Here is a 27,094-nt window from a genome sequence, read left to right as displayed (position 1 = left end):
GAAAACCTCCGCTCCCTCTTTTGATGGTGTATGTTCGGGCATTCGAACCTTTTCTTAACCGCTTTTTACAAACTATGGTCGGACATTCAAACCTTCTTGTAGCCAAACACATCCACTCCTGCTTTTGATGATGTATGGTTGGGCATTCGAACCTACTTGTTGCCCGCTTTTCATTAATTATGGGTGGACATTCACACCTTGTCGCAGCCAAACACCTCCGCTCCCTGTTTTGATCATGTATGGTTTGACATTCGCACCTTTTCTCACCCGCTTTTTGCAAACTATGGTCGGCCATTCACAGCTTCCTCTCCACCATACTTGTATGGTGGGATATTCACACCCACTTGCATCCGAAGACCTCTGCCCCCACTTTTGTTGATATTTAGTCGGTCATTCTCACCTTACCCGCTTTTGGCAAACTATGGCCTTCTTGCAGCCAAACACCTCTGATCTCGCTTTTGATGATGTAAGGTTGGGCTATCAGACCTTGCTTCACCTGCTTTTCACCAAATATAGTCGGACATTCACACCTTCTTGCAGCCGAACACTTCCACTCCACCTTTTAGTGTTCTATAACACCTTTTTTTTCACCGCATTTTATAGATTATGGTTGGAAATTCTCAACCACTCTCATCCGAAGACCTCTCCTCCCGCTTTTGTTAATATATTTGAACTTAAGTCGGACATTCAGACCTTCTTGCAGCTGAACACCTCCGCTCCTGCTTTTGATGGTATATAGTCGGGCTTTAGAGCCTTTTCATCCCCGGTTTTTACAAATTATGGTTGGACATTCAGACCTTGCAGCCGAAAACCTCCGCTCCCTCTTTTGATCATACATTGTCGGGCATTCGCAACTTGTCTTACCTGCTTTTTACAAACTTTAGTCAGAAATTCACACCTTGCAGCTGAACCACCACCGCTCCCTGTTTTGATCATGTATGGTCTGGCAATACTACCTTTTCTTACCCGTTTGTGAGTATTTATGGCTGGACAATCACACCTACTTGCAGCCGAACACCACTTCTCCCGCTTTTGATGATGTATGGTCCGGCATTCTAGTCTTTTCTAACACATTTTTCAGCAATTATGGTCGGACATTCACACCTACTCACAGCCGAACACTTCCGCTCCCGCATTTGATGGTGTATAGTCGGGCATTCTCACCCTTTCTCATCAGCTTTTTGCAAATTATGATCTGACATTCACACCTACTTGCAGTCGAACAGCTCTGCTCCCGCTTTTGATTATGTTTGGTTGGATATTTGAAACTTTTCTTAACTGCTTTTTACAAACTTTGGTCGGACGTTCACACCTTCTTGCAGCCGAACAACTCCGCTTCCGCTTTTTATGGTATATATTCGGGCATTCGTACCTTTTGTTACCCGCTTTTTACAAACCATGGGTGGACTTTCACACCTTCTAGTAGCTGAACAACTCCGCTCCCGCTATTGATTGTGTACAGTCGGGTATTTTAACCTTTTCTTGCCCGCTTTTTACCAACTATGGTCGGACATTCAAACCTTCTTGTAGCCAAACACATCCACTCCTGCTTTTGATGATGTATGGTTGGGCATTCAAACCTACTTGTTGCCCGCTTTTCATTAATTATGGGTGGACATTCACACCTTGTCGCAGCCAAACACCTCCGCTCCCTGTTTTGATCATGTATGGTTTGACATTCGCACCTTTTCTCACCCGCTTTTTCCAAACTATGGTTGGCCATTCACAGCTTCCTCTCCACCATACTTGTATGGTGGGATATTCACACCCACTTGCATCCGAAGACCTCTCCGCCCGCTTTTGTTAATATATTTGAACTTAAGTCGGACATTCAGACCTTCTTGCAGCTGAACACCTCCGCTCCTGCTTTTGATGGTATATAGTCGGGCATTCGCACCTTGTCTTACCCGCTTTTTACAAACTTTAGTTAGAAATTCACACCTTGCAGCTGAACCACCTCCGCTCCCTGTTTTGATCATGTATGGTCTGGCAATACTACCTTTTCTTACCCGTTTGTGAGTAATTATGGCTGGACAATCACACCTACTTGCAGCCGAACACCACTTCTCCCGCTTTTGATGATGTATGCTCCGGCATTCTAGTCTTTTCTAACACATTTTTCAGCAATTATGGTCGGACATTCTCACCCTTTCTCATCAGCTTTTTGCAAATTATGATCTGACATTCACACCTACTTGCAGTAGAACAGCTCTGCTCCCGCTTTTGATTTTGTTTGGTTGGATATTCGAACCTTTTCTTAACTGCTTTTTACAAACTTTGGTCGGACGTTCACACCTTCTTACAGCGGGACACCTCCGCTCCCGCTTTTGATGGTATATAGTTGGGCATTTGAACCTTTTCTTACCTGCTTTTTACAAACTATGGTCGGACATTCAAACCTTCTTGTAGCCGAAAACCTCCGCTCCCTCTTTTTGATCATACATTGTCGGGCATTCGCAACGTTTCTTACCCGCTTTTTACAAACCATGGTCGGACTATCACACCTTCTTGTAGCCGAACAACTCCGCTCCCGCTATTGATTGTGTACAGTCGGGTATTTTAACGTTTTCTTACCCGCTTTTTACCAACTATGGTCGGACATTCACACCTTCTTACAGCGGAAAACCTCCGCTCCCTCTTTTGATGGTGTATGTTCGGTTATTCACACCTTTTTTTCACCGCATTTTATAGATTATGGTTGGAAATTCTCACCCACTCTCATCCGAAGACCTCTCCTCTCGCTTTTGGTAATATATAGTCGGGCATTCGAACCTTGTCTTACCCGCTTTTTACAAATTATGGTCGGACATTCACACCTACTTGCAGCCGAATACTTCCGCTCCACCTTTTAGTGATGTATGGTTGGCATTTGCACCTTTTCTTACCCTCTTTTTATACTGATTGCTGAAGATTAAGTTGTTCTTTCTCAAACTACAAAAACAACACGGGAACACCGTATTGAGGCTTTGTTCTGACCGCTTATTCGGTGTTGCGTTTCTTTCAAGCAATTCTCCCGGTTAGCCCACGCTCGGCTTGCTCCCAGAGCCGTGATAAAGTCTACATCGTATTCACTCTCGTTTCTCAGCAGACTAAAAGAAAGTTTCATCTTGGGCTCCCTGAAACTTCCATCCTGCACCGCTGTTTGCTTTTTCACAAGAGCAGAGAAGAGCGCACCGTTCCCAGAGGCACTGCAGTACTGGGTCGATGCTTGAAGTGAACGGAGCAAGCTCCTTTTTCAACTCCTATTGCAAAAAATCCATTTAACATGTAGTCCTCGTATAGAGGACATATCAGACATTAAACTGATAAGAACAGATACTACACTTGAGCTCAGCCAAAAGGCCGAGAAGCGATAACTGTTCACTGGTTCACGTCCGAGGGCCCTTCTTGGCACAATGCGCACATGTAGCGGTATTCTTTTTATGGCCATAGGTGGCCAGAGTGTCACTTTGCACCTCCGCCCACCCGCTGCACTGAGCAAGCTCCAATTTCAACTCCTATTGCTAAAAATCCATTTAATATGTAGTCCTCATATATAGGACATATCAGATATTAAACTGATAAGAACAGATACTACACTTGATCTTAGCCAAAAGGCCGAGAAGCGATAACTGTCCACTGGTTCACGTCCGAGTGCCCTTCCTGGCACATTGCGCACTTGTAGCGGTGTTCTTTTTATGGCCATAGGTGGCCAGAGTGTCACTTTGCACCTCCGCCCACCCGCTGTACTGAGCACTCTTCAGCCCTTTTAACTGGTATAACTTTGCACTCCCGCACGCTCAAGCGAGCACCATTCAAGCAACAACTTTGCACTCCAGCTTCGAACATCGGCACAGTCGCAACAAGTAAGGCGACTCTACTCAGAGAAGTCACTCTGCACAGTAACAAGATTTCTTTTGCACAGACAGAAAGGGCTTCACCCGCATAGGTAAAGCCTGCCAAAAATAGAAACAACTCATTAGTGCTGCTCTCCACAGAAGTTTTTAGTAAAAGGCGAAAGACTTGTACGTAATGAAGAGAAACCAGAGTACGATTATCCGTCACTGCGGGAGCAGGGCATCAGGCTAGTTGGCATAGCCACCTTCCCCATGGTGAGCTGTGCTTGGTTGAGACGCTTGCTCCCCCCCCTTGCTCCTCGGCTGACCAAGTAGGAACAATCGGGCCCTATTCGATGGCTGCCTTGTCTTTTACTCTGTGCAAAAGACAAGGCAGCAACTAAAACACCACGGGAACACCGTATTGAGGCTTTGTATTGAGGTTTCTGACCGCTCATTCGGTGTTGCGTTTCTTTCAAGCAATTCTCCCGGTTAGCCCATACTCGGCTCGCTCCCAGAGCCGTATTAAAGTCTACTTCGCATTCACTCTCTTTTCTCAGCAGACTCTTGGGATTTTATCTATAAAATGAATTCCTTCACTCAAACTATGTTAAAACCGCTTTGTCCTTCATATTTACCATGTCTAGAAAGATTTAAACAAAAAAAACAACGTTGTATTTTGCAGTAAAAGAAAGAGCAAATCTAAAGTTTCAGGAATCCGAGAATAAGCTTACTTTCATGAGTTCTTCACGATTTCGGATTTTGCTCTAAAATGAATTCCTTCACTCAAACTAAATTAAAACTGCTAAACCGCTAATCTGTTACATGTAAGGCAGATGTCAAATTCACCGAAATAGGATCTAAGGGTATTCGGCCAATCAAGCTGTAGCAGCTTCGGTAAACGAGTATAAGTTGAAGAGTTTGTGAATAAAGGTGTGCGCACACATAGTGAGCTGTAGGAAAATTGGCAGGGAGCAATGCCGGCTGGGGTATATGTTCTTGTATGTTGTCTCACTGTTTGATTTGAATGTGTTGTGTAAGTGTCCTGTTGAATGTTACATGTTTGGGCTTTGACACGCTTCACTGTGGTTGTTAACTGTGTGGTGTGTCCTGAAATGTTATATGTTTGGGCTGTGTGACATGCTTAATGCTTGTCAGTAGCTACCCACTTATTCATATATAGCAACTGACAACATAAGAAGTCCAGACATACTTTGATAGTAGTTGTAGAAGTATCCTTATTGATAATAGATAAACTAATTCATAGTGATAGAACAGTAGATGAACAGGTGCCTGCACATGTCTCACGAAAATAAAATGGGTGTATGATTGCTGACGGCAGAGCCATACTGCCAAACTTATGAGTTCTTGTGGCAAACTTGATTCAGTGTCTTGACGTGTATACGCTGTTTCGCTGACTTGATTGTCACAAGAAACAAAGTGTGTTTGATAAGATCCGACCATTTTATTACGGGAGGATCAGTATGTATGGATTCTGATGTGACTGATTCGTATCTTAAGCATAATCTAATACGTGAGACAACGCCCTGGCACACAATCAAAAAAAAAAAAAGAGAGAGCGGTTTTGTGTCACCACAGTCCATAATGTAGAAAAGAGAGAAAAAAGCCTTTCTGATTTGGTGTGTGTGCTAACCGTGCAGAGTGTAGAGAAAAGAGAGAAAAGAAAGCCGTTTTTGTGTCACGGGTGTTGTGACTTACACACACATTTCTGAATTGAGAAAGGAAATTATTTTAGAGGAAGCACTAGAGTTTAGATCCCACATTTGTTGATAGGCATTCATTTATTTCTTCACTTCTGATAAAGTTTCAACAATAAACTACATACTTTGTATTATGAGAAAGAACAAGACTCATTCTTCAGGAATCCGAAAATAAGCTCTATTTTACGAGTTATGCACGAATTCGGATTCTCCTATAAAACGAATTCCTTAACTCAAACCAAGTTAAAACTGCTTTGTCCTTCATATTTATTCATGTCTAATCAAGTTTCAACGATAAACAACGTTGTACTTTGTAGAATGAGAAAGAACTTCTTTAGCAATAAGCATCTCTCGACATATGACGAAGTACAGATTTTGCTATAAAATTAATTCCTTCTATCAGCCTGACTTAAAACTGTTTGTCCTCCTTATTTATCCACTTCAAATCAAATTTCAACAATTAAAAAAATTTTGTAGTTTGAGAAAGAACAACTTAATCTTCAGCAATCAGTAAAAAAAGAGGGTAAGAAAAGGTGCAAATGCCAACCATACATATCTAAAAGGTGGAGCGGAAGTATTCGGCTGCAAGTAGATGTGAATGTCCGACCATAATTTGTAAAAAGCGGGTAAGAAAAGGTTCGAATGCCCGACAATATATTAACAAAAGCGGGAGGAGAGGTCTTCGGATGAGAGTGGGTGAGAATTTCCAACCATAATCTATAAAATGCGGTGAAAAAAAAGGTGTGAATGCCCCATAGAACATTAAAAGGTGGAGCGGAAGTGTTCGGCTGCAAGAAGGTGTGAATGTCCGACTATATTTGGTGAAAAGCAGGGGAAGCAAGGTCTGAATGCCCAACCTTACATCATCAAAAGCGAGATCAGAGGTGTTTGGCTGCAGGAAGGCCATAGTTTGCCAAAAGCGGGTGCGAGTTACCGACTAAATATCAACAAAAGTGGGGGCGGAGGTCTTCGGATGCAAGTGGGTGTGAATAACCCACTATACAAGTATGGTGGAGAGAAAGCTGTGAATGGGCGATCATAGTTTGCAAAAAGCGGGTGAGAAAAGGTGCGAATGTCAAACCATACATGATCAAAACAGGGAGCGGAGGTGTTTGGCTACGACAAGGTGTGAATGTCCACCCAAAATTAATGAAAAGCGGGCAACAAGTAGGTTCGAATGCCCAACCATACATCATCAAAAGCCGGAGTGGATGTGTTCGGCTACAAGAAGGTTTGAATGTCCGACCATAGTTTGTAAAAAGCAGGTAAGAAAAGGTTCGAATGCCCGAATATATACCATCAAAAGCGGAAGCGGAGGTGTTCGGCTGCAAGAAGGTGTGAACGTCTGACCAAAGTTTGTAAAAAGCAGTTAAGAAAAGGTTCGAATATCCAACCAAACATAATCAAAAGCGGGAGCAGAGCTGTTCGACTGCAAGTAGGTGTGAATGTCAGATCATAATTTGCAAAAAGCTGATGAGAAAGGGTGAGAATGCCCGACTATACACCATCAAATGCGGGAGCGGAAGTGTTCGGCTGTGAGTAGGTGTGAATGTCTGACCATAATTGCTGAAAAATGTGTTAGAAAAGACTAGAATGCCGGATCATACATCATCAAAAGCGGGAGAGGTGGTTTTGGGCTGCAAGTAGGTGTTAATGTCCAGCCATAATTACTCACAAACGGGTAAGAAAAGGTAGTATTGCCAGACCATACATGATCAAAACAGGGAGCGAAGGTGGTTCAGCTGCAAGGTGTGAATTTCTGACTAAAGTTTGTAAAAATGGGGTAAGACCAGGTGCGAATGCCAGACAATGTATGATCAAAAGAGGGAGCGGAGTTTTTTCGGCTGCAAGGTCTGAATGTCCACCAATAATTACTGAAAAATGGTTAAGAAAAGGTGTGAATGCCCAACCATACATCATCAAAAGCAGGAGTGGATGTGTTCGGCTACAAGAAGGTTTGAATGTCCGACAATAGTTTGTAAAAGGCGGGCAAGAAAAGGTTCGAATGCCCAAACATACGCCATCAAAAGAGGGAGCGGAGATGTTCCGCTGTAAGAAGGTGTGAATGTCCGACCATAGTTGGTAAAAAGGGGGTAAGAAAAGGTTAAAATACCCGACTGTAAACAATCAAAAGAGGGAGCGGAGTTGTTCAGCTAAGAGAAGGTTTGAAAGTCCGACCATGGTTTGTAAAAAGCGGTAAAGAAAAGGTCCGAATATCTAACCAAACATAATCAAAAGCGGGAGCAGAGCTGTTCAACTGCAAGTAGGTGTGAATGTCAGATCATAATTTGCAAAAAGCGGATGAGAAAGGGTGAGAATGCCCGACTATACACCATCAAATGCGGTAGCGGAGTTGTTCGGCTGTGAGTAGGTGTGAATCTCCGACCATAATTGCTGAAAAATATGTTAGAAAAGGTAAGAATGCCGGTCCATACATCATCAAAAGCGGGAGAAGTGGTGTTCAGCTGCAAGAAGGTCTGAATGTCCGTCAATAATTGCTAGAAAACATGAAAGAAAATTTTCGAATATCAAACCGCACATGATCATATGTGGGAGCAGAGCTTTTCGACTGCGAGTAGGTGTGAATGTCAGATCATAATTTGCAAAAAGCTGATGAGAAAGGGTGAGAATGCCCGACTATACATCATCAAAAGCGGGAGAGGGGTTCGGCTACAAGAAGCTGTGAATGTCCAGCCATAATTACTCACAAACGGGTAAGAAAAGGTAGTATTGCCAGACCATACATGATCAAAACAGGGAGCGGAGGTGGTTCAGCTGCAAGAAGGTGTGAATGTCCAACTAAAGTTTGTAAAAAGCGGGTAAGACAAGGTGCGAATGCCACACAATGTATGAGGTTTTCAGGAGGTTTTCGGCTGCAAGAAGGTCTGAATGTCTGAATTATTGGTGGTCTGAATGTCCAACCATAATTCCTGAAAAATGGATAAAAAAAGGTGTGAATGCCCAACCATACATCATCAAAAGCAGTAGAGGATGTGTTCAGCTTCAAGAAGGTGTGAATGTTCGACTAAAGTTTGTAAAAAGCGGGTAAGACTAGGTGCGAATTTCCGACATTGTATGATCAAAAGCGGGAGCGGAGGTGTTCTGCTGCAAAAAGGTCTGAATGTCCATCAATAATTGCTAGAAAACATGAAAGAAAATTTTTGAATATGAAACCGCACATGATCATAAGCGGGAGAGAAGGTGTTCGACTGCAAGTGGGTGTGAATGTCAGATCATAATTTGTAAAAAGCGAGTAAGAAAAGGTAAGAATGCCGAACCATAAATTATCAAAAGTGGCAGCAGAGATGTTCGGCTGGTATTTATCAATGTCCAGATAGATTTCAACAAAAAACAATGTTGTACTTTGCAGTAAAAGAAAGAGCAAATCAAAAGTTTTAGGAATCCGAGAATAAGCTTATTTTCATGAGTTCTGTACGATTTCGGATTTTACTATAAAATGAATTCCTTCCCTCAAATTATGTTAAAACTGCTTTTAACTTCATATTTATCAATGTCTAGATCGATTTCAACAAAGAACAACATTGGATTTTGCAGTAGAAGAAAGAGCAACACTGAAGGATCAGGAATCCAAGAATAAGCTTCTTTTCATACGTTCTGCATGATTTGGGATTTTATGTATAAAATGAATTCCTTCACTCAAACCAAGTTAAAACTGGTTTGTCCTTCATATGTACCCATTTCTACATATATTTCAAGCATTAACTTCCTCATATTACCCTGAATGAGAAAGAACCACACTTGTGATTAAGCTATAAGCCCCTTTTGAGGAGTTCTACATGATTTGGGATTTTATCTATAAAATTAATTCCTTCACTCAAACTATGTTAAAACAGCTTTTAACTTTATATTTATCAATGTCTAGATAGATTTAAACAAAAAAAAACAACGTTGTACTCTGCAGTACAAGAAAGATTAAATCAAAAGTTTTCGGAATCCGAGAATAAGCTTATTTTCATGAGTTCTGCATGATTTGGGATTTTATGTATAAAATGAATTCCTTCACTCAAACCAAGTTAAAACTGGTTTGTCCTTCATATGTACCCATTTCTACATATATTTCAAGCATAAACTTCCTCATATTACCCTGAATGAGAAAGAACCACAATTGTGATTAAGCCACACGCCCCTTTTGAGGAGTTCTGCATGATTTGGGATTTTATCTATAAAATGAATTCCTTCACTCAAACCAAGTTAAAACTGCTTTGTCCTTCATATTTATCAATGTCTAGATCGATTTCAACAAAGAACAACATTGGATTTCGCAGAAGAGGAAAGAGCAACACTGAAGGATCAGGAATACGAGAATAAGCTTATTTTCATACATTCTGTATGATTTGGGATTTTATGTATAAAATGAATTCCTTCACTCAAACCAAGTTAAAACTGCTTTGTCCTTCATATTTATCAATGTCTAGATCGATTTCAACTTCTTCTAGTGCAAAGTCCAATGTTGTTCTTTGTTGTAGTCGATTTTTCAGTAATTGGTGGACATTCAAACCTTCTTGCAGCTGATCACCTCCACTCCAGCTTTTGATCATGTATGGTCTTGCAATACTACCTTTTCTTACCCGTTTGTGGGTAAATATGGCTGGACATTCACACCTACTTGCAGCCGAACACCACTTCTCCCGCTTTTGATGATGTATGGTCCAGCATTCTAGTCTTTTCTAACACATTTTTCAGCCATTACGGTCGGACATTCACACTTACTCACAGCCGAACACTTCCGCTCCCGCTTTTGATGGTGTATAGTCTGGCTTTCGAGCCTTTTCTTCCCCGGTTTTTACAAATTATGGTTGGACATTCAGATCTACTTGCAGCCGAACACCACCTCTCCCGTTTTTGATGATGTATGGACCGGCATTCTAGTCTTTTTTAACACATTTTTCAGCAATTATGGTCGGAGATTCACACCTACTCACTGCCGAACACTTCCGCTCCCGCATTTGATGGTGTATAGTCGGGCATTCTCACCCTTTCTCATCAGCTTTTTGCATATTATGATCTGACATTCACACCTACTTGCAGTCGAACAGCTCTGCTCCCGCTTTTGATTATGTTTGGTTGGATATTCGAACCTTTTCTTAACTGCTTTTTACAAACTTTGGTCGGACGTTCACACCTTCTTGCAGCCGAACACCTCCGCTTCTGCTTTTGATGGTATATATTCGGGCATTCTAACCTTTTCTTACCCTCTTTTTTTACTGATTGCTGAAGATTAAGTTGTTCTTTCTCAAACTACAAAATTTTTTTAAATGTTGAAATTTGATTTGAAGTGGATAAATAAGGAGGACAAACAGTTTTAAGTCAGGCTGATAGAAGGAATTAATTTTATAGCAAAATCTGTACTTCGTCATATGTCTAGAGATGCTTATTGCTAAAGAAGTTCTTTCTCATTCTACAAAGTACAACGTTGTTTATCGTTGAAGCTTGATTAGACATGAATAAATATGAAGGACAAAGCAGTCTTAACTTGGTTTGAGTTAAGGAATTCGTTTTATAGGAGAATCCGAATTCGTGCATAACTCGTAAAATAGAGCTTATTTTCGGATTCCTGAAGAATGAGTCTGGTTCTTTCTCATAATACAAAGTATGTTGTTTATTGTTGAAACTTCATCAGAAGTGAAGAAATAAATGAATGCCTATCAACAAATGTGGGATCTAAACTCTAGTGCTTCCTCTAAAATAATTTCCTTTCTCAATTCAGAAATGTGTGTGTAAGTCACAACACCCATGACACCAAAACGGCTTTCTTTTCTCTCTTTTCTCTACACTCTGCACTGTTAGCACACACACCAAGACACGTCAAGACACTGAATCAAGTTTGCCACGAGAACTCATAAGTTTGGCAGTATGGCTCTGCCGTCAGCAATCATACACCCATTTTATTTTCGTGAGACATGTGCAGGCACCTGTTCATCTACTGTTCTATCACTATGAATTAGTTTATCTATTATCAATAAGGATACTTCTACAACTACTATCAAAGTATGTCCGGACTTCTTATGTTGTCAGTTGCTATATATGAATAAGTGGGTAGCTACTGACAAGCATTAAGCATGTCACACAGCCCAAACATATAACATTTCAGGACACACCACACAGTTAACAACCACAGTGAAGCGTGTCAAAGCCCAAACATGTAACATTCAACAGGACACTTACACAACACATTCAAATCAAACAGTCAGACAACATACAAGAACATATACCCCAGCCGGCATTGCTCCCTGCCAATTTTCCTACAGCTCACTATGTGTGCGCACACCTTTATTCACAAACTCTTCAACTTATACTCTTTTGCCGAAGCAGCTACAGCTTGATTGGCCGAATACCCTTAGATCCTATTTCGGTGAATTTGACATCTGCCTTACATGTAACAGATTAGCGGTTTAGCAGTTTTAATTTAGTTTGAGTGAAGGAATTCATTTTAGAGCAAAATCCGAAATCGTGAAGAACTCATGAAAGTAAGCTTATTCTCGGATTCCTGAAACTTTAGATTTGCTCTTTCTTTTACTGCAAAATACAACGTTGTTTTTTTTGTTTAAATCTTTCTAGACATGGTAAATATGAAGGACAAAGCGGTTTTAACATAGTTTGAGTGAAGGAATTCATTTTATAGATAAAATCCCAAGAGTCTGCTGAGAAAAGAGAGTGAATGCGAAGTAGACTTTAATACGGCTCTGGGAGCGAGCCGAGTATGGGCTAACCGGGAGAATTGCTTGAAAGAAACGCAACACCGAATGAGCGGTCAGAACAAAGCCTCAATACGGTGTTCCCGTGGTGTTTTAGTTGCTGCCTTGTCTTTTGCACAGAGTAAAAGACAAGGCAGCCATCGAATAGGGCCCGATTGTTCCTACTTGGTCAGCCGAGGAGCAAGGGGGGGGAGCAAGCGTCTCAACCAAGCACAGCTCACCATGGGGAAGGTGGCTATGCCAACTAGCCTGATGCCCTGCTCCCGCAGTGACGGATAATCGTACTCTGGTTTCTCTTCATAACGTACAAGTCTTTCGCCTTTTACTAAAAACTTCTGTGGAGAGCAGCACTAATGAGTTGTTTCTATTTTTGGCAGGCTTTACCTATGCGGGTGAAGCCCTTTCTGTCTGTGCAAAAGAAATCTTGTTACTGTGCAGAGTGACTTCTCTGAGTAGAGTCGCCTTACTTGTTGCGACTGTGCCGATGTTCGAAGCTGGAGTGCAAAGTTGTTGCTTGAATGGTGCTCGCTTGAGCGTGCGGGACTGCAAAGTTATACCAGTTAAAAGAGCTGAAGAGTGCTCAGTGCAGCGGGTGGGCGGAGGTGCGAAGTGACACTCTGGCCACCTATGGCCATAAAAAGAACACCGCTAGTGCGCAATGTGCCAGGAAGGAACCTCCGACGTGACCCAGTGGACAGTTAGATCACCCTACTCACTTTTCACCTAAAGAAATGAAGGAAGAGATAGTTTCCCAAGAAATAACCTGAGTGTGTAATTTGTTTTGATAACTTAGAAAAACGAAAATGACATACCTACTTTCCTTAATCCTTTTAATGTTTCTCACCTTCTCAACACTAAATGTGAGAAGTGTGAAATCAAAGACAAGAGCCCAGAGTATTTTATCTTTCTTAGACTCCATAAAATCAGATGTGTTTTTAATACAAGAATGTGGACTACCTTTTTTTAAAAAACCATAGACAATGGGAGGAAATGTGGCCCCATTTATCGATATGGAGTGGCTCAAATCAAAATAAAAATGATGGTGTGGCCATTCTAATTAAAAATCCGCATGTTCTGGTGAAAGGTAGCACAGTGGTGAGGGACGGACGGGCACTGTTAGCACACTTGAATTTTATGGGGCAAGACTTTAACCTCTTAAATATTTATGGTTTCAATGGAAAAAATGACAGGTATGACATTTTAGAAGATATACAGCTTTACATGCTAGGGCAAGTACCTTTAGTTGTAGGAGGGGATTTTAACTTTATCTTGAGCAGAAAAGATAGAAAAAGAGCAGGGGGAGATTTTAAAATGGATAAGACTTCGATTTTACTTCAGGGCATGTGCAGGGATTTTAAGCTTACTGACTGTTTTAAAACCATGCATCCTAGAGAGGAGGGCTTCACCTGGTTTAGTCATGATGGCACCAGAGCCTCTTGCATTGATTATTTCTTTACTAGAGATTGCCCACCCAATGATGTTAGATTAACCTCTGTTTTCTTTTCAGACCACCTTATGCTCTCCTGCACCCTTTCACCCCCTTCTGGTGTGACGGTAGGAAGTGGTCTGTGGAAACTCAACTGTTCCCTGTTGGAGGATGAAATCATAGTCAGTCAGTACAGGGAATGTTATAAAGAGTGGCAGACCCTTCAAGACCTCTACGAAACACATGCACAATGGTGGGAAATGGTGAAGGAAACGACCCAGACTTTTTTTAAACAGCAAGGTAAACGTAAAAAAAGGAAAGAGAATAGATGTATGATGGGACTACAGAAACGCTTACAGTGCTACTTTAAACTAAATCAGTGTGGCATAGACTTTAATGAAGAAATCAAAGATGTCAAAAAGGAAATGTCAGTTTTAGCAGAAATAAAGAGTAAAGGAATTTTTGTAAGAAGCAGGGAGCAGGAAATTGAGGAAGGTGAAACATGCACATGGTACTTTTTTAAGAAAGTTATAAATAAAAAGGAGTGTATTCAAAATCTAAAGAGAGAAGATGGGTTTTTAACAAAATCCACACAAGAGATGATTGAAACTCTACATACCTTTTATAGTAACATGTACAAAGAGAAAGCAGTGCACTTGGAAACATCGGCAGAAATTTAAAAATTCGTTGACAAAACCGTAAAAGAGAATGCACACTTGACACAGGATTTTACTGCTTTAGAGTTAAAAAAATGCCTAACAGGTTTTAAGAGAAGTCGAGCTCCGGGTTTAGACGGGCTTCCTGCAGAATTCTATCTGACCTTTTGGGACCTTTTATCATCAGATATTTTAGATGTTTTTAAAGATTTTGAAAAACTCGACCGACTTCCTGACAATTTTAGAGTGGGAATAGTGACTCTACTTTATAAAAAAAATGATAAGACTGACCTAAAGAATTGGAGGCCCATCACACTTTTAAACTTTGACTGTAAACATTTTAGCAAGGTTTTAGCGACACGGATGTCCTCTAGTTTAGAGGAGGTAATTCACCCAGACCAGGCTTGTGCCATCTCAGGGACACAACTCACCGACAGCCTCGTACTGATTCCAGACATCATTGATTACGCTAGAGACAGAAACACCCGGCTTGTCATCTTAAATTTAGACTTTGAAAAAGCTTTTGATCGGGTCTCGCATCAATATCTCTTTCAGGTGTTGCAGCCATCGAATAGGGCCCGATTGTTCCTACTTGGTCAGCCGAGGAGCAAGGTGGGGGAGCAAGCGTCTCAACCAAGCACAGCTCACCATGGGGAAGGTGGCTATGCCAACTAGCCTGATGCCCTGCTCCCGCAGTGACGGATAATCGTACTCTGGTTTCTCTTCATAACGTACAAGTCTTTCGCCTTTTACTAAAGACTTCCGTGGAGAGCAGCACTAATGAGTTGTTTCTATTTTTGGCAGGCTTTACCTTTGCGGGTGAAGCCCTTTCTGTCTGTGCAAAAGAAATCTTGTTACTGTGCAGAGTGACTTCTCTGAGTAGAGTCGCCTTACTTACTGTGCCGATGTTCAAAGCTGGAGTGCAAAGTTGTTGCTTGAATGGTGCTTGCTGGAGCGTGCGGGAGTGCAAAGTTATACCATTTAAAAGGGCTGAAGAGTGCTCAGTGCAGCGGATGGGCGGAGGTGCGAAGTGACACTCTGGCCACCTATGGCCATAAAAAGAACACCGCTAGTGCGCAATGTGCCAGGAAGGAACCTCCGACGTGACCCAGTGGACAGTTATCGCTTCTCGGCCTTTTGGCTGAGATCAAGTGTACCGAAAATAAGCTCTATTTTACGAGTTATGCACGAATTCGGATTCCTTAACTCAAACCAAGTTAAGACTGCTTTGTCCTTCATATTTATTCATGTCTAATCAAGTTTCAATGATAAACAACGTTATACTTTTAGAATGAGAAAGAACTTCTTCAGCAATAAGCATCTCTTCACATATGACGAAATACAGATTTTGCAATAAAATTAATTCCTTCTATCAGCCTGACTTAAAACTGTTTGTCCTCCTTATTTATCCACTTCAAATCAAGTTTCAACAATTAAAAAAAATTTGTAGTTTTAGAAAAAACAACTTAATCTTCAGCAATCAGTATAAAAAGAGGGTAAGAAAAGGTGGAAATGCCAACCCTACATCACTAAAAGGTGGAGCGGAAGTATTCGGCTGCAAGTAGGTGTGAATGTTCAACCATAATTTGTAAAAAGCGGGTAAGAAAAGGTTCGAATGCCCGACTATATGTTAACAAAATTGGGAGGAGAGGTCTTCGGATGAAAGTGGGTTAGAATTTCCAACCATAATCTATAAAATGTGGTGAAAAAAAAGGTGTGAATACCCCATAGAACACTAAAAGGTGGAGCGGAAGTGTTCGGCTGCAAGAAGGTGTGAATGTCCGACTATATTTGGTGAAAAGCAGGTGAAGCAAGGTCTGAATGCCCAAACTTACATCATCAAAAGCAAGATCAGGGATGTTTGGCTGCAAGAAGGCCATAGTTTGCCAAAAGCGGGTAAGGTGCGAATTACAGACTAAATATCAACAAAAGTGGGGGCGTAGGTCTTCGGATGCAAGTGGGTGTGAATATCCCACCATACAAGTATGGTGGAGAGGAAGCTGTGAATGGGCGATCATAGTTTGCAAAAAGCGGGTGTGAAAAGGTGCGAATGTCAAACCATACATGATCAAAACAGGGAGCGGAGGTGTTTGGCTGCGACAAGGGGTGAATGTCCACCCAAAATTAATGAAAAGCGGGCAATAAGTAGGTTCGAATGCCCAACCATACATCATCAAAAGCAGGAGTGGATGTGTTCGGCTACAAGAAGGTTTGAATGTCCGACCATAGTTTGTAAAAAGCGGGTAAGAAAAGGTTCGAACACCCGAACATACACCATCAAAAGAGGGAGCGGAGGTGTTCCGCTGTAAGAAGGTGTGAATGTCCGACCATAGTTGGTAAAAAGCGGGTAAGAAAAGGTGAAAATAACTGACTGTACACAATCAATAGCGGGAGCGGAGTTGTTTGGCTACTAAAAGGTGTGAAAGTCCGACCATGGTTTGTAAAAAGCGGTTAAGAAAAGGTGCGAATGCCCGACAATGTATGATCAAAAGAGGGAGCTGAGGTTTTCGGCTGAAAGAAGGTCTGAATGTCCAACCATAATTTGTAAAAACCGGGTAAGAAAAGGCTCGAAAACCCGACTATACACCATCAACAGCTGGAGCGGAGGTGTTCAGCTGCAAGAAGGTCTGAATGTCCATCAATAATTGCTAGAAAACATTAAAGAAAATTTTCGAATATTAAACCGCACATGATCATAAGCGGGAGAGAAAGTGTTCAGCATCAAGAAGGTGTGAATGTCCACCTATAATTACTGAAAAATGGGTAAGAAAAGGTGCGAATGCCCAACCATACATCATCAAAAGCAGGAGTGGATGTGTTCGGCTGCAAGAAGGTGTGAATGTTCGACTAAAGTTTGTAAAAAGCGGGTAAGACAAGGTGCGAATGCCCGATAATGTATGATCCAAAGCGGGAGCGGAGGTGTTCAGCTGCAAGAAGGTCTGAATGTCTGAATTATGGGTGGTCTGAATGTCCACCCATAATTCCATAAAAATGGGTAAAAAAAAGGTGCGAATGCCCAACCATACATCATCAAAAGCAGGACTGGATGTGATCGGCTGCAAGAAGGTTTGAATGTCCGACTATAGTTTGTAAAAAGCGGGTAGGGAAAGGTTCGAATGCCCGAACATACACTATCAAAAGAGGGAGCGGAGGAGCTCCGCTGTAAGACGGTCTGAATGTCCATTAATAATTGCTAGAAAACATGAATGAAAATTTTCGAATATCAAACCGCACATGATCATAAGCGGGAGAGAAGGTGTTCGACTGCAAGTGGATGTGAATGTCAGATCATAATTTGTAAAAAGCGGGTAAGAAAAGGTAAGAATGCCCAACCATAAATTATCAAAAGTGGCAGCAGAGATGTTCGGCTGGTATTTATCAATGTCCAGATAGATTTCAACAAAAAACAACGATGTACTTTGCAGTAAAAGAAAGAGCAAATCTAAAGTTTCAGGAATCCGAGTATAAGCTTGCTTTCATGAGTTCTGCACGATTTTGGATTTTGCTATAAAATGAATTCCTTCACTCAAACTAAGTTAAAACTGCTTTGTCCTTCCATATTTATGAATGTCAAGATAGATTTAAACAAAAAAAAACACGTTGTACTTTGCATCCGAGAATAAGCTTTTCATGAGTTCTGCATGTGTTGGGATTTTGTTTTAAAATGAATTCCTTCACTATGTTAAAACGGCTTTTACCTTCATATATATCAATGTCTAGATATATTTAAAAAAAAAAAAAAACAACGTTGTACTTTGCAGTAAAAGAAAGAGCAAATCAAAAGTTTTAGGAATCCGAGAATAAGCTTATTTTCATGAGTTCTGCACGATTTCGGATTTTACTATAAAAATAATTCCTTCCCTCAAACCAGGTGAAAACTGCTTTGTCCTTCGAGCAACGTTGTATTTTGCAGTAGAAGAAAGAGCAACACTGGAGGGTCAGGAATCCGAGAATAAGCTTCTTTTCATACGTTCTGTATAATTTGGGATTTTATGTATAAAATGAATTCCTTCACTCAAACCAAGTTAAAACTGCTTTGTCCTTCATATGTACCCATTTCTACATATATTTCAAGCATAAACTTCCTCATATTACCCTGAATGAGAAAGAACCACAATTGTGATTAAGCCACACGCCCCTTTTGAGGAGTTCTGCATGATTTGGGATTTTATCTATAAAATTAATTCCTTCACTCAACCTATGTGAAACAGCTTTTACCTTCATATTTATCAATGTCTAGATAGATTTAAACAAAAAAAACCAAAGTTGTACTTTGCAGTAAAAGAAAGATTACATCAAAAGTTTTCGGAATCCGAGAATAAGCTTATTTTCATGAGTTCTGCATGATTTGGGATTTTATGTATAAAATGAATTCCTTCACTCAAACCAAGTGAAAACTACTTTGTCCTTCATATTTATCAATGTCTAGATCGATTTCAACAATGAACAACATTGGATTTCGCAGTAGAGGAAAGAGCAACACTGAAGGATCAGGAATCCGAGAATAAGCTTATTTTCATACATTCTGCATGATTTGGGATTTTATGTATAAAATGAATTCCTTCACTCAAACCAAGTGAAAACTGCTTTGTCCTCCATATTTATCAATGTCTAGATCGACTTCAACAAAGAGCAACATTGTATTTTGCAGTAGAAGAAAGAGCAACACTGAAAGATCAGGAATCCGAGAATAAGCTTTTTTTCATACGTTCTGCATTATTTCGGATTTTATGTATAAAATGAATTCCTTCACTCAAACCAAGTTAAAACTGCTTTGTCCTTCATATTTATCAATGTCTAGATCGATTTCAACTTCTTCTACTGCAAAGTCCAATGTTGTTCTTTGTTGAAGTCGATTTTTCAGTAATTGGTGGACATTCAGACCTTCTTGCAGCTGATCACCACTTCTCACGCTTTTGATGATGTATGGTCCGGCATTCTAGTCTTTTCTAACACATTTTTCAGCCATTACGGTCGGACATTCACACCTACTCACAGCCGAACACTTCCGCTCCCGCATTTGATGGTGTATAGTCGGGCATTCTCACCCTTTCTCATCAGCTTTTTGCAAATTATGATCTGACATTCACACCTACTTGCAGTCAAACAGCTCTGCTCCCGCTTTTAATTATGTTTGGTTGTATATTCGAACCTTTTCTTAACTGCTTTTTACAAACTTTGGTCGGACGTTCACACCTTCTTGCAGCCGAACACCTCCGCTTTCGCTTTTGATGGTATATATTCGGGCATTCGAACCTTTTCTTACCCGCTTTTTACAAACCATGGGTGGACTTTCCCACCTTCTTGTAGCTGAACAACTCCGCTCCCGCTATTGATTGTGTACAGTCGGGTATTTTAACCTTTTCTTACCCGCTTTTTACCAACTATGGTCTGACATTCACACCGTCTTACAGCGGAACACCTCCGCTCCAGCTTTTGATGGTGTACAGTCGAGCATTCTAACCTTTTCTTACCCGCTTTTTACAAACTATGCTTGGACATTCAAACCTTCTTGTAGCCGAACACATCCCCTCTTGCTGTTGATGATGTATAGTTGGGCATTCGAACCTACTTGTTGCCCGCTTTTCATTAATTATGAGTGGACATTCACACCTTGTCGCAGCTAAACACCTCCGCTCCCTTTTTTGATCATGTATGGTTGGACATTCGCACCTTTTCTCACCCGCTTTTTGCAAACTATGGTCGGCCATTCACAGCTTCCTCTCCACCATACTTGTATGGTGGGATATTCACACCCTCTTGCATCCGAAGACCTCCGCCCCCACTTTTGTTGATATTTAGTCGGTCATTCGCACCTTACCCGCTTTTGGCAAACTATGGCCTTCTTGCAGCCAAACACCTCTGATCTCGCTTTTGATGATGTAAGGTTGGGCATTCAGACCTTGCTTCATCTGCTTTTCACCAAATATAGTCGGACATTCACACCTTCTTTCAGCCGAACACTTCCGCTCCACCTTTTAGTGTTCTATCACACTTTTTTTTCACCGCATTTTATAGATTATGGTTTCTAAATTCTCAACCACTCTCATCCAAAGACCTCTCCTCCAGCTTTTGTTAATATATTTGAACTTTAGTCGGACATTCACACCTTCTTGCAGCTGAACCACCTCCGCTCCCTGTTTTGATTATGTATGGTCCTGCAATACTACCTTTTCTTACCCGTTTGTGAGTAATTATGGCTGGACATTCACACCTACTTGCAGCCGAACACCACCTCTCTTGCTTTTGATGATGTATGGACCAACATTCTTACCTTTTCTAACACATTTTTCAGCAATAATGATCGGACATTCACACCTACTCACAGCCGAACAACTCCGCTCCCGCATTTGATGATGTATAGTCGGGCATTCTCACCCTTTCTCATCAGCTTTTTGCAAATTATAATCTGACATTCACACCTACTTGCAGTCGAACAGCTTTGCTCCCACTTTTGATTATGTTTGGTTGGATATTTGAAACTTTTCTTAACTGCTTTTTAGAAACCTTGGTCGGACATTCACACCTTCTTGCAGCCGAACACCTCCGCTTCCGCTTTTGATGGTATATATTCGGGCTTTCGTAGCTTTTGTTACCCGCTTTTTACAAACCATGGGTGGACTTTCACACCTAGTAGCTGAACAACTCCACTCCCGCTATTGATTGTGTACAGTCGGGTATTTTAATCTTTTCTTACCCGCTTTTTACCAACTATGGTCGGACATTCACACCTTCTTACAGCGGAACACCTCCGCTCCCTCTTTTGATGGTGTATGTTCGGGCATTTGAACCTTTTCTTAACCGCTTTTTACAAACTATGCTTGAACATTCAAACCTTCTTGTAGCCAAACACATCCACTCCTGATTTTGATGATGTATGGTTGGGCATGCGAACCTACTTGTTGCCCGTTTTTCATTAATTATGGGTGGACATTCACACCTTGTCGCAGCCAAACACCTCCGCTCCCTGTTTTGATCATGTATGGTTGGACATTCGCACCTTCTCTCACCCGCTTTTTGCAAACTATGGTCGGCCATTCACACCTTCTTACAGCGGAACACCTCCGCTCCCTCTTTTGATGGTGTATGTTTGGGCATTTGAACCTTTTCTTAACCGCTTTTTACAAACTATGCTTGAACATTCAAACCTTCTTGTAGCCAAACACATCCACTCCTGATTTTGATGATGTATGGTTGGGCATGCGAACCTACTTGTTGCCCGCTTTTCATTAATTATGGGTGGACATTCACACCTTGTCGCAGCCAAACACCTCCGCTCCCTGTTTTGATCATGTATGGTTGGACATTCGCACCTTCTCTCACCCGCTTTTTGCAAACTATGGTCGGCCATTCACAGCGTCCTCTCCACCATACTTGTATGGTGGGACATTCACACCCACTTGCATCCGAAGACCTCTGCCCCCACTTTTGTTTATATTTAGTCGGTCATTCGCACCTTACCCGCTTTTGGCAAACTATGGCCTTCTTGCAGCCAAACACCACTGATCTCGCTTTTGATGACGTAAGGTTGGGCTATCAGACCTTGCTTCACCTGCTTTTCACCAAATATAGTCGGACATTCACACCTTCTTGCAGCCGAACACTTCCGCTCTACCTTTTAGTGTTCTATGGGGCATTCACACCTTTTTTTCACCGCATTTCATAGATTATGGTTGGAAATTCTCACCCACTCTCATCCGAAGACCTCTCCTCTCGCTTTTGGTAATATATAGTCGGGCATTCAAACCTTTTCTTACCCGCTTTTTACAAATTATGGTCGGACATTCACACCTACTTGCAGCCGAATACTTCCGCTCCACCTTTTAGTGATGTATGGTTGGCATTTGCACCTTTTCTTACCCTCTTTTTATACTGATTGCTGAAGATTAAGTTGTTCTTTCTCAAACTACAAAATTGCCTTGTCTTTTACGCTGTGCAAAAGACAAGGCAGCAACAAAAACACCACGGGAACACCGTATTGAGGCTTTGTTCTGACTGCTCAGTCGGTGTTGCGTTTCTTTCAAGCAATTCTCCCGGTTAGCCCGCACTCGGCTTGCTCCCAGAGCCCTGTTAAAGTCTACTTCGCATTCACTTTCTTTTCTCAGCAGACTAAAAGAAAGTTTCATCTTGGGCTCCATGAAACTTCCATCCTGCACCGCTGTTTGCTTTTTCACAAGAGCAGAGAAGAGCGCACCGTTCCCAGCGGCACTGCAGTACTGGGTCGATGCTTGAAGTGAACGGAGCAAGCTCCTTTTTCAACTCCTATTGCAAAAAATCCATTTAACATGTAGTCCTCGTATAGAGGACATATCAGACATTAAACTGATAAGAACAGATACTACACTTGAGCTCAGCCAAAAGGCAGAGAAGCGATAACTGTCCACTGGTTCACGTCCGAGGGCCCTTCCTGGCACAATGCGCACTTGTAGCGGTATTCTTTTTATGGCCATAGGTGGCCAGAGTGTCACTTTGCACCTCCGCCCACCCACTGCACTTAGCACTCTTCAGCCCTTTTAAATGGTATAACTTTGCACTCCCGCACGCTCCAGCGAGCACCATTCAAGCAACAACTTTGCACTCCAGCTTCGAACATCGGCACAGTCGCAACAAGTAAGGCGTCTCTACTCAGAGAAATCATTCTGCACAGTAACAAGATTTCTTTTGCACAGACAGAAAGGGCTTCACCCGCAAAGGTAAAGCCTGCCAAAAATAGAAACAACTCATTAGTGCTGCTCTCCACGGAAGTCTTTAGTAAAAGGCGAAAGACTTGTACGTTATGAAGAGAAACCAGAGTACGATTATCCGTCACTGCGGGAGCAGGGCATCAGGCTAGTTGGCATAGCCACCTTCCCCATGGTGAGCTGTGCTTGGTTGAGACGCTTGGGGATGCGAGACCCGATCAAAAGCTTTTTCAAAGTCTAAATTTAAGATGACAAGCCGGGTGTTTCTGTCTCTAGCTTAATCAATGATGTCTGGAATCAGTACGAGGCTGTCGGTGAGTTGTCTCCCTGAGATGGCACAAGCCTGGTCTGGGTGAATTACCTCCTCTAAACTAGAGGACATCCGTGTCGCTTAAACCTTGCTAAAACGTTTACAGTCAAAGTTTAAAAGTGTGATGGGCCTCCAATTCTTTAGGTCAGTCTTATCATTTTTTTTATAAAGTAGAGTCACTATTCCCACTCTAAAATTGTCAGGAAGTCGGTCGAGTTTTTCAAAATCTTTAAAAACATCTAAAATATCTGATGATAAAAGGTCCCAAAAGGTCAGATAGAATTCTGCAGGAAGCCCGTCTAAACCCGGAGCTCGACTTCTCTTAAAACCTGTTAGGCATTTTTTTAACTCTAAAGCAGTAAAATCCTGTGTTAAGTGTGCATTCTCTTTTACGGTTTTGTCAACGAATATTAACATTTCTGCCGATGTTTCCAAGTGCACTGCTTTCTCTTTGTACATGTTACTATAAAAGGTATGTAGAGTTTCAATCATCTCTTGTGTGGATTTTGTTAAAAACCCATCTTCTCTCTTTAGATTTTGAATACACTCCTTTTTATTTATAACTTTCTTAAAAAAGTACCATGTGCATGTTTCACCTTCCTCAATTTCCTGCTCCCTGCTTCTTACAAAAATTCCTTTACTCTTTATTTCTGCTAAAACTGACATTTCCTTTTTGACATCTTTGATTTCTTCATTAAAGTCTATGCCACACTGATTTAGTTTAAAGTAGCACTGTAAGCGTTTCTGTAGTCCCATCATACATCTATTCTCTTTCCTTTTTTTACGTTTACCTTGCTGTTTAAAAAAAGTCTGGGTCGTTTCCTTCACCATTTCCCACCATTGTGCATGTGTTTCGTAGAGGTCTTGAAGGGTCTGCCACTCTTTATAACATTCCCTGTACTGACTGACTATGATTTCATCCTCCAACAGGGAACAGTTGAGTTTCCACAGACCACTTCCTACCGTCACACCAGAAGGGGGTGAAAGGGTGCAGGAGAGCATAAGGTGGTCTGAAAAGAAAACAGGGGTTAATCTAACATCAGTGGGTGGGCAATCTCTAGTAAAGAAATAATCAATGCGAGAGGCTCTGGTGCCATCATGACTAAACCAGGTGAAGCCCTCCTCTCTGGAATGCATGGTTTTAAAACAGTCAGTAAGCTTAAAATCCCTGCACATGCCCTGAAGTAAAATCAAAGTCTTATCCATTTTAAAATCTCCCCCTGCTCTTTTTCTATCTTTTCTGCTCAAGATAAAGTTAAAATCCCCTCCTACAACTAAAGGTACTTGCCCTAGCATGTAAAGCTGTATATCTTCTAAAATGTGATACCTGTCATTTTTTCCATTGAAACCATAAATATTTAAGAGGTTAAAGTCTTGCCCCATAAAATTCAAGTGTGCTAAAAGTGCTCGTCCGTCTCTCACCACTGTGCTACCTTTCACCAGAACATGCGGATTTTTAATTAGAATGGCCACACCATCATTTTTATTTTGATTTGAGCCACTCCATATCGATAAATGGGGCCACATTTCCTCCCATTGTCTATGGTTTTTTAAAAAAGGTAGTCCACATTCTTGTATTAAAAACACATCTGATTTTATGGAGTCTAAGAAGGATAAAATACTCTGGGCTCTTGTCTTTGATTTCACACTTCTCACATTTAGTGTTGAGAAGGTGAGAACTATTAAAAGGATAAAGGAAAGTAGGTATGTCATTTTCGTTTTTCTAAGTTATCAAAACAAATTACACACTCAGGTTATTTCTTGGGAAACTATCTCTTCCTTCATTTCTTTAGGTGAAAAGTGAGTATTGTGATCTATATTTCCTTTTCGGACTCTCGGTGTTGGCCTCTGACGCAATGTTGCATTTAACTTTGAGTCCCTGGGGGTTGATTGCAGAGCTAAAGTTAAAAAGGAGACCTCATTTTGTGAGTCGGAGGGGAAGACTCTAGGTTCTTCCACTGAAGAACTGTCTGAAAGGGACCTAACCCTTCCCCTCTTCTCTGATAACACTGGGGAATCAGAGGACAACTCAGATGCCGTCCTCTTCGGCTGTTGACCTTCGGGGAGGTGAGTATCTTCACTAGACTCACCTGTCTGCTCTTCCTCCTCATTTAGCGTATCTCCACCCTCTGCCTGTGAATTCTCACAGACTTAAGCACTGAGTGGTGAGGCCTCTACAGGCCCTACCCCTTTTTGCTCCTCAATTCCAACCCAAGCTCTTGGTGGGAAGTTTGAATTTATTGGGTCAACCTCTTCACTTTGTTCACCAACTGCCACCTCTGGTCCTTCTCTTTGTTGGCTTGACTGTGGCTTTAGCGTCTTTAATTTGTCTGCAAAAGATTTAGGGCATTCTCTGAAGAGGTGATTTAATTCTCCACAGAGATTACATTTCCTGCCATTTGGACACTCTCCAAAAGTGTGCCCAATTTCTCTGCACTTCCCACATATCACCTTGGTACAAGCCTCAACCAGGTGCCCATGCTCACCGCACTTGCGGCAGAGCTTGGGCTGCCCCTGGTAGTGGATGTAACCTCGGTTTTCGAGGATGGCCAGAGTGTCACTTTGCATCTCCGCCCACCCGCTGCACTGAGCAAGCTCCAATTTCAAATCCTATTGCTAAAAATCCATTTAATATGTAGTCCTCGTATATAGGACATATCAGATATTAAACTGATAAGAACATATACTACACTTGATCTTAGCCAAAAGGCCGAGAAGCGATAACTGTCCACTGGTTCACGTCCGAGGGCCCTTCCTGGCACATTGCGCACTTGTAGCAGTGTTCTTTTTATGGCCATAGGTGGCCAGAGTGTCACTTTGCACCTCCGCCCACCCGCTGTACTGAGCACTCTTCAGCCCTTTTAACTGGTATAACTTTGCACTCCCGCACGCTCAAGCGAGCACCATTCAAGCAACAACTTTGCACTCTAGCTTCGAACATCGGCACAGTCGCAACAAATAAGGCGACTCTACTCAGAGAAGTCACTCTGCACAGTAACAAGATTTCTTTTGCACAGACAGAAAGGGCTTCACCCGCATAGGTAAAGGCTGCCAAAAATAGAAACAACTCATTAGTGCTGATCTCCACAGAAGTTTTTAGTAAAACGCGAAAGACTTGTACGTTATGAAGAGAAACCAGAGTACGATTATCCGTAACTGCGGGAGCAGGGCATCAGGCTAGTTGGCATAGCCACCTTCCCCATGGTGAGCTGTGCTTGGTTGAGACGCTTGCTCCCCCCCTTTGCTCCTCGGCTGACCAAGTAGGAACAATCGGGCCCTATTCGATGGCTGCCTTGTCTTTTACTCTGTGCAAAAGACAAGGCAGCAACTAAAACACCACGGGAACACCGTATTGAGGCTTTGTTCTGACCGCTCATTCGGTGTTGCGTTTCTTTCAAGTAATTCTCCCGGTTAGCCCATACTCGGCTCGCTCCCAGAGCCGTGTTAAAGTCTACTTCGCATTCACTCTCTTTTCTCAGCAGACTCTTGGGATTTTATCTATAAAATGAATTCCTTCACTCAAACTATGTTAAAACTGCTTTGTCCTTCATATTTACCATGTCTAGAAAGATTTAAACAAAAAAAACAAAGTTGTACTTTGCAGTAAAAGAAAGAGCAAATCTAAAGTTTCAGGAATCCGAGAATAAGCTTACATTCATGAGTTCTTCACGATTTCGGATTTTGCTATAAAATGAATTCCTTCACTCAAACTAAATTAAAACTGCTAAACCGCTAATCTGTTACATGTAAGGCAGATGTCAAATTCACC

The 27,094-nt window shown here is 41.6% G+C and overlaps 9 non-coding genes across 9 annotated transcripts; 2 read left to right on the top strand and 7 right to left on the bottom strand.

Annotated features, from left to right (window-relative positions):
- Positions 1–3,163: 3,163 nt before the first annotated feature.
- On the bottom strand, positions 3,164–3,354 carry LOC140318756 (U2 spliceosomal RNA). Its single transcript, XR_011917903.1, has one exon. It is a non-coding gene; the product is annotated as a U2 spliceosomal RNA (small nuclear RNA).
- Positions 3,355–3,423: 69 nt separating this feature from the next.
- Positions 3,424–3,609, bottom strand: LOC140318742 (U2 spliceosomal RNA). The gene has a single exon (XR_011917888.1). It is a non-coding gene; the product is annotated as a U2 spliceosomal RNA (small nuclear RNA).
- A 308-nt stretch (positions 3,610–3,917) lies between these two features.
- On the bottom strand, positions 3,918–4,031 carry LOC140318704 (U5 spliceosomal RNA). The gene has a single exon (XR_011917857.1). It is a non-coding gene; the product is annotated as a U5 spliceosomal RNA (small nuclear RNA).
- An 8,502-nt stretch (positions 4,032–12,533) lies between these two features.
- On the top strand, positions 12,534–12,647 carry LOC140318784 (U5 spliceosomal RNA). Its single transcript, XR_011917928.1, has one exon. It is a non-coding gene; the product is annotated as a U5 spliceosomal RNA (small nuclear RNA).
- Positions 12,648–15,042: 2,395 nt separating this feature from the next.
- Positions 15,043–15,156, top strand: LOC140318766 (U5 spliceosomal RNA). Its single transcript, XR_011917912.1, has one exon. It is a non-coding gene; the product is annotated as a U5 spliceosomal RNA (small nuclear RNA).
- Positions 15,157–22,517: 7,361 nt separating this feature from the next.
- On the bottom strand, positions 22,518–22,708 carry LOC140318780 (U2 spliceosomal RNA). Its single transcript, XR_011917925.1, has one exon. It is a non-coding gene; the product is annotated as a U2 spliceosomal RNA (small nuclear RNA).
- Positions 22,709–23,016: 308 nt separating this feature from the next.
- Positions 23,017–23,130, bottom strand: LOC140318765 (U5 spliceosomal RNA). The gene has a single exon (XR_011917911.1). It is a non-coding gene; the product is annotated as a U5 spliceosomal RNA (small nuclear RNA).
- A 2,731-nt stretch (positions 23,131–25,861) lies between these two features.
- LOC140318757 (U2 spliceosomal RNA) lies at positions 25,862–26,047 on the bottom strand. Its single transcript, XR_011917904.1, has one exon. It is a non-coding gene; the product is annotated as a U2 spliceosomal RNA (small nuclear RNA).
- A 308-nt stretch (positions 26,048–26,355) lies between these two features.
- Positions 26,356–26,469, bottom strand: LOC140318726 (U5 spliceosomal RNA). The gene has a single exon (XR_011917877.1). It is a non-coding gene; the product is annotated as a U5 spliceosomal RNA (small nuclear RNA).
- Positions 26,470–27,094: the final 625 nt, after the last annotated feature.

This window comes from Leuresthes tenuis, unplaced genomic scaffold, assembly GCF_036924035.1.
Source record: "Leuresthes tenuis unplaced genomic scaffold, fLeuTen1.0.hap1 SCAF_11, whole genome shotgun sequence".
Taxonomy (NCBI): domain Eukaryota; kingdom Metazoa; phylum Chordata; class Actinopteri; order Atheriniformes; family Atherinopsidae; genus Leuresthes; species Leuresthes tenuis.
Note: the sequence above shows the minus strand (reverse complement) of the source record. Positions and strands in the feature narration are given on the sequence as shown.